General features: G+C 43.4%; 1 protein-coding gene across 3 annotated transcripts in view; it reads right to left on the bottom strand.

The window, feature by feature from the left end:
- LOC129842863 (ATP-binding cassette sub-family C member 12-like) overlaps positions 1–8,579 on the bottom strand; it is a gene marked incomplete at its 5' end in the record, with an annotated part of 283,379 nt that overhangs the window by 253,194 nt on the left and 21,606 nt on the right.

Raw genomic sequence — 8,579 nt, 5'->3', positions numbered from 1 at the left:
CATGGGGTTATCAGAGATTCATTCAGTAGAACAACATGGGTTATCAGGGATTCATTCAGGAGAACAACATGGGTTATCAGGGATTCAGGAGAACAACATGGGTTATCAGGGATTCATTCAGGAGAACAACACGGGTTATCAGGGATTCATTCAGGAGAACAACATGGGTTATCAGGGATTCATTCAGGAGAACAACATGGGTTATCAGGGATTCAGGAGAACAACATGGGTTATCAGAGATTCATCCAGGAGAACAACATGGGTTATCAGGGATTCAGGAGAACAACATGGGTTATCAGGGATTCATTCAGGAGAACAACATGGGTTATCAGGGATTCATTCAGGAGAACAACACGGGTTATCAGGGATTCATTCAGGAGAACACCATGGGTTATCAGGGATTCATTCAGGAGAACAACATGGGTTATCAGGGATTCATTCAGGAGAACAACATGGGTTATCAGGGATTCATCCAGGAGAACAACATGGGTTATCAGGGATTCATTCAGGAGAACAACATGGGTTATCAGGGATTCATTCAGGAGAACAACATGGGTTATCAGGGATTCATTCAGGAGAACAACACGGGTTATCAGGGATTCATTCAGGAGAACAACATGGGTTATCAGGGATTCATTCAGGAGAACAACATGGGTTATCAGGGATTCATTCAGGAGAACAACATGGGTTATCAGGGATTCAGGAGAACAACATGGGTTATCAGGGATTCATTCAGGAGAACAACATGGGTTATCAGGGATTCATTCAGGAGAACAACATGGGTTATCAGGGATTCATTCAGGAGAACAACATGGGTTATCAGGGATTCATTCAGGAGAACAACATGGGTTATCAGGGATTCATTCAGGAGAACAACATGGGTTATCAGAGATTCATTCAGGAGAACAACATGGGTTATCAGAGATTCAGGAGAACAACATGGGTTATCAGGGATTCAGGAGAACAACATGGGTTATCAGGGATTCATTCAGGAGAACAACATGGGTTATCAGGGATTCATTCAGGAGAACAACATGGGTTATCAGGGATTCATTCAGGAGAACAACATGGGTTATCAGGGATTCATTCAGGAGAACAACACGGGTTATCAGGGATTCATTCAGGAGAACAACACGGGTTATCAGGGATTCAGGAGAACAACATGGGTTATCAGGGATTCATTCAGGAGAACAACACGGGTTATCAGGGATTCATTCAGGAGAACAACACGGGTTATCAGGGATTCATTCAGAAGAACAACATGGGTTATCAGGGATTCATTCAGGAGAACAACATGGGTTATCAGGGATTCATTCAGGAGAACAACACGGGTTATCAGGGATTCATTCAGGAGAACAACATGGGTTATCAGGGATTCAGGAGAACAACATGGGTTATCAGGGATTCATTCAGGAGAACAACACGGGTTATCAGGGATTCAGGAGAACAACACGGGTTATCAGGGATTCAGGAGAACAACATGGGTTATCAGGGATTCATTCAGGAGAACAACACGGGTTATCAGAGATTCATTCAGGAGAACAACATGGGTTATCAGGGATTCATTCAGGAGAACAACATGGGTTATCAGGGATTCAGGAGAACAACATGGGTTATCAGGGATTCATTCAGGAGAACAACATGGGTTATCAGGGATTCATTCAGGAGAACAACATGGGTTATCAGGGATTCAGGAGAACAACATGGGTTATCAGAGATTCATTCAGGAGAACAACACGGGTTATCAGGGATTCATTCAGGAGAACAACACGGGTTATCAGGGATTCATTCAGGAGAACAACATGGGTTATCAGGGATTCATTCAGGAGAACATCATGGGTTATCAGGGATTCATTCAGGAGAACAACATGGGTTATCAGAGATTCATTCAGGAGAACAACATGGGTTATCAGAGATTCATTCAGGAGAACAACACGGGTTATCAGGGATTCATTCAGGAGAACAACATGGGTTATCAGAGATTCATTCAGGAGAACAACATGGGTTATCAGGGATTCATTCAGGAGAACAACATGGGTTATCGGGGATTCATTCAGGAGAACAACACGGGTTATCAGGGATTCAGGAGAACAACATGGGTTATCAGGGATTCATTCAGTAGAACAACATGGGTTATCAGGGATTCAGGAGAACAACATGGGTTATCAGGGATTCATTCAGGAGAACAACACGGGTTATCAGGGATTCAGGAGAACAACACGGGTTATCAGGGATTCATTCAGGAGAACAACATGGGTTATCAGGGATTCAGGAGAACAACATGGGTTATCAGGGATTCATTCAGGAGAACAACATGGGTTATCAGGGATTCAGGAGAACAACATGGGTTATCAGGGATTCAGGAGAACAACATGGGTTATCAGGGATTCATTCAGGAGAACAACATGGGTTATCAGAGATTCATTCAGGAGAACAACATGGGTTATCAGGGATTCATTCAGGAGAACAACATGGGTTATCAGGGATTCATTCAGGAGAACACCATGGGTTATCAGGGATTCATTCAGGAGAACAACATGGGTTATCAGGGATTCATTCAGGAGAACAACACGGGTTATCAGGGATTCATTCAGGAGAACAACATGGGTTATCAGGGATTCAGGAGAACAACATGGGTTATCAGGGATTCATTCAGGAGAACAACATGGGTTATCAGAGATTCAGGAGAACAACATGGGGTTATCAGGGATTCATTCAGGAGAACAACATGGGTTATCAGGGATTCATTCAGGAGAACAACATGGGTTATCAGGGATTCATTCAGGAGAACAACATGGGTTATCAGGGATTCATTCAGGAGAACAACACGGGTTATCAGGGATTCATTCAGGAGAACAACATGGGTTATCAGGGATTCATTCAGGAGAACAACATGGGTTATCAGGGATTCAGGAGAACAACATGGGTTATCAGGGATTCATTCAGGAGAACAACACGGGTTATCAGGGATTCAGGAGAACAACATGGGTTATCAGGGATTCATTCAGGAGAACAACATGGGTTATCAGGGATTCATTCAGGAGAACAACACGGGTTATCAGGGATTCATTCAGGAGAACAACATGGGTTATCAGGGATTCATCCAGGAGAACAACATGGGTTATCAGGGATTCAGGAGAACAACATGGGTTATCAGGGATTCAGGAGAACAACATGGGTTATCAGGGATTCAGGAGAACAACATGGGTTATCAGGGATTCATCCAGGAGAACAACATGGGTTATCAGGGATTCATTCAGGAGAACAACATGGGTTATCAGGGATTCATTCAGGAGAACATCATGGGTTATCAGGGATTCAGGAGAACAACATGGGTTATCAGGGATTCATTCAGGAGAACAACATGGGTTATCAGGGATTCATTCAGGAGAACAACATGGGTTATCAGGGATTCATTCAGGAGAACAACATGGGTTATCAGGGATTCAGGAGAACAACATGGGTTATCAGGGATTCATTCAGGAGAACAACATGGGTTATCAGGGATTCAGGAGAACAACATGGGTTATCAGGGATTCATTCAGGAGAACAACATGGGTTATCAGGGATTCATTCAGGAGAACAACATGGGTTATCAGGGATTCATTCAGGAGAACAACACGGGTTATCAGGGATTCATTCAGGAGAACAACATGGGTTATCAGGGATTCATTCAGGAGAACAACATGGGTTATCAGGGATTCATTCAGGAGAACAACATGGGTTATCAGGGATTCAGGAGAACAACACGGGTTATCAGGGATTCATTCAGGAGAACAACACGGGTTATCAGGGATTCAGGAGAACAACACGGGTTATCAGGGATTCATTCAGGAGAACAACATGGGTTATCAGGGATTCAGGAGAACAACATGGGTTATCAGAGATTCATTCAGGAGAACAACATGGGTTATCAGGGATTCAGGAGAACAACATGGGTTATCAGGGATTCATTCAGGAGAACAACATGGGTTATCAGGGATTCATTCAGGAGAACAACATGGGTTATCAGGGATTCATTCAGGAGAACAACATGGGTTATCAGGGATTCAGGAGAACAACATGGGTTATCAGGGATTCATTCAGGAGAACAACATGGGTTATCAGGGATTCAGGAGAACAACATGGGTTATCAGGGATTCATTCAGGAGAACAACATGGGTTATCAGGGATTCAGGAGAACAACATGGGTTATCAGGGATTCAGGAGAACAACATGGGTTATCAGGGATTCATTCAGGAGAACAACATGGGTTATCAGGGATTCATTCAGGAGAACAACACGGGTTATCAGGGATTCATTCAGGAGAACAACATGGGTTATCAGGGATTCATTCAGGAGAACAACACGGGTTATCAGGGATTCATTCAGGAGAACAACATGGGTTATCAGGGATTCATTCAGGAGAACAACATGGGTTATCAGGGATTCATTCAGGAGAACAACATGGGTTATCAGGGATTCATTCAGGAGAACAACACGGGTTATCAGGGATTCAGGAGAACAACATGGGTTATCAGGGATTCATTCAGGAGAACAACATGGGTTATCAGGGATTCAGGAGAACAACACGGGTTATCAGGGATTCATTCAGGAGAACAACATGGGTTATCAGGGATTCATTCAGGAGAACAACACGGGTTATCAGGGATTCAGGAGAACAACATGGGTTATCAGGGATTCATTCAGGAGAACAACATGGGTTATCAGGGATTCAGGAGAACAACATGGGTTATCAGGGATTCATTCAGAAGAACAACATGGGTTATCAGGGATTCAGGAGAACAACATGGGTTATCAGGGATTCATTCAGGAGAACAACACGGGTTATCAGGGATTCATTCAGGAGAACAACATGGGTTATCAGGGATTCATTCAGGAGAACAACATGGGTTATCAGGGATTCATTCAGGAGAACAACATGGGTTATCAGGGATTCATTCAGGAGAACAACATGGGTTATCAGGGATTCATTCAGGAGAACAACACGGGTTATCAGGGATTCAGGAGAACAACATGGGTTATCAGGGATTCATTCAGGAGAACAACATGGGTTATCAGGGATTCAGGAGAACAACATGGGTTATCAGGGATTCATTCAGGAGAACAACACGGGTTATCAGGGATTCATTCAGGAGAACAACACGGGTTATCAGAGATTCATTCAGGAGAACAACATGGGTTATCAGGGATTCAGGAGAACAACATGGGTTATCAGGGATTCATTCAGGAGAACAACATGGGTTATCAGGGATTCATTCAGGAGAACAACATGGGTTATCAGGGATTCAGGAGAACAACATGGGTTATCAGGGATTCATTCAGGAGAACAACATGGGTTATCAGAGATTCATTCAGGAGAACAACATGGGTTATCAGGGATTCAGGAGAACAACATGGGTTATCAGGGATTCAGGAGAACAACATGGGTTATCAGGGATTCATTCAGGAGAACAACATGGGTTATCAGGGATTCATTCAGGAGAACACCATGGGTTATCAGGGATTCATTCAGGAGAACAACACGGGTTATCAGGGATTCAGGAGAACAACATGGGTTATCAGGGATTCAGGAGAACAACATGGGTTATCAGGGATTCATTCAGGAGAACAACATGGGTTATCAGGGATTCATTCAGGAGAACACCATGGGTTATCAGGGATTCATTCAGGAGAACAACACGGGTTATCAGGGATTCATTCAGGAGAACAACATGGGTTATCAGGGATTCATTCAGGAGAACAACATGGGTTATCAGGGATTCATTCAGGAGAACAAGATGGGTTATCAGGGATTCAGGAGAACAACATGGGTTATCAGGGATTCATTCAGGAGAACAACATGGGTTATCAGGGATTCATTCAGGAGAACAACACGGGTTATCAGGGATTCATCCAGGAGAACAACACGGGTTATCAGGGATTCATTCAGGAGAACAACATGGGTTATCAGGGATTCATTCAGGAGAACAACCTGGGTTATCAGAGATTCATTCAGGAGAACAACATGGGTTATCAGGGATTCATTCAGGAGAACAACATGGGTTATCAGGGATTCATTCAGGAGAACAACATGGGTTATCAGAGATTCAGGAGAACAACATGGGTTATCAGGGATTCATTCAGGAGAACAACATGGGTTATCAGGGATTCAGGAGAACAACATGGGTTATCAGGGATTCAGGAGAACAACATGGGTTATCAGGGATTCATTCAGGAGAACAACACGGGTTATCAGGGATTCAGGAGAACAACATGGGTTATCAGGGATTCATTCAGGAGAACAACACGGGTTATCAGGGATTCAGGAGAACAACATGGGTTATCAGGGATTCATTCAGGAGAACAACACGGGTTATCAGGGATTCAGGAGAACAACATGGGTTATCAGGGATTCATTCAGGAGAACAACACGGGTTATCAGGGATTCAGGAGAACAACATGGGTTATCAGGGATTCATTCAGGAGAACAACACGGGTTATCAGGGATTCATTCAGGAGAACAACATGGGTTATCAGGGATTCAGGAGAACAACATGGGTTATCAGGGATTCAGGAGAACAACATGGGTTATCAGGGATTCATTCAGGAGAACAACATGGGTTATCAGGGATTCATTCAGGAGAACAACATGGGTTATCAGGGATTCATTCAGGAGAACAACACGGGTTATCAGGGATTCATTCAGGAGAACAACATGGGTTATCAGGGATTCATTCAGGAGAACAACATGGGTTATCAGGGATTCATTCAGGAGAACAACACGGGTTATCAGGGATTCATTCAGGAGAACAACACGGGTTATCAGGGATTCAGGAGAACAACATGGGTTATCAGGGATTCATTCAGGAGAACAACACGGGTTATCAGGGATTCATTCAGGAGAACAACATGGGTTATCAGGGATTCATTCAGGAGAACAACATGGGTTATCAGAGATTCATTCAGGAGAACAACACGGGTTATCAGGGATTCATTCAGGAGAACAACATGGGTTATCAGGGATTCAGGAGAACAACATGGGTTATCAGGGATTCATTCAGGAGAACAACATGGGTTATCAGGGATTCATTCAGGAGAACAACATGGGTTATCAGGGATTCATTCAGGAGAACAACACGGGTTATCAGGGATTCAGGAGAACAACATGGGTTATCAGGGATTCATTCAGGAGAACAACATGGGTTATCAGGGATTCATTCAGGAGAACAACATGGGTTATCAGGGATTCATTCAGGAGAACAACATGGGTTATCAGGGATTCAGGAGAACATCATGGGTTATCAGGGATTCAGGAGAACAACATGGGTTATCAGGGATTCATTCAGGAGAACAACATGGGTTATCAGAGATTCATTCAGGAGAACAACATGGGTTATCAGGGATTCAGGAGAACAACATGGGTTATCAGGGATTCATTCAGGAGAACAACATGGGTTATCAGGGATTCATTCAGGAGAACAACATGGGTTATCAGGGATTCATTCAGGAGAACAACACGGGTTATCAGGGATTCATTCAGGAGAACAACATGGGTTATCAGGGATTCAGGAGAACAACATGGGTTATCAGGGATTCATTCAGGAGAACAACATGGGTTATCAGGGATTCAGGAGAACAACACGGGTTATCAGAGATTCATTCAGGAGAACAACATGGGTTATCAGGGATTCAGGAGAACAACATGGGTTATCAGAGATTCATTCAGGAGAACAACATGGGTTACGATACTAAAACAGCTGATAGTCCGGTGGAATTGCTGAGGTGAAATGTCCTGGATAGTGTACTATCTACTAGATGTACAACAACAGGACATACAGTATGTATCTGGCCAGGGATAGGCTGGGCTGGACCAGCCTTCATGGGGTAAACTGAGGACAGACTTCCTCTACAGTTACTGATTGGCCTCTGCTCTGTTCCTGACAAGAGCTCTGTCAATCTTTCACCCGATGACATAACACACACACACGGTCCCGTGAGATACTGCTGCAGGGAAGCTTGTTAAAGAAGGGAGTTTGTTAGACCAGCGAAAAGATCCTTAAATGACACCATCATTGTTATTGTCATGAAACTCCATCTACTCTGAGTGAACCCAGTTACTGATTCTGTACATAATGTGTTGATATTCAAGGAGAACAGACCATAGTAACATTACCTGGCAGGTAAAACAGGTGAAGAGACCATAGACTGGCTGTTACATCAGTAATACTATAGTATCTGAGGGGTGATAGAGACTGGTTGTTACATCAGTAATACTATAGTATCTGAGGGGTGATAGAGACTGGTTGTTACATCAGTAATACTATAGTATCTGAGGGGTGATAGAGACTGGCTGAAGTAATACTATAGCATCTGAGGGGTGATAGAGACTGGTTGAAGTAATACTATAGTATCTGAGGGGTGATAGAGACTGGTTGTTACATCAGTAATACTATAGTATCTGAGGGGTGATAGAGACTGGTTGTTACATCAGTAATACTATAGTATCTGAGGGGTGATAGAGACTGGCTGTTACATCAGTATTACTATAGTATCTGAGGGGTGATAGAGACTGGTTGTTACATCAGTATTACTATAGT

The sequence above is a fragment of the Salvelinus fontinalis genome, unplaced genomic scaffold (genome assembly GCF_029448725.1).
Source record: "Salvelinus fontinalis isolate EN_2023a unplaced genomic scaffold, ASM2944872v1 scaffold_0072, whole genome shotgun sequence".
Lineage (NCBI taxonomy): Eukaryota > Metazoa > Chordata > Actinopteri > Salmoniformes > Salmonidae > Salvelinus > Salvelinus fontinalis.
The sequence above is the reverse complement of the archived record's forward strand: the minus strand, read 5'-3'. Positions and strand labels throughout refer to the sequence as shown.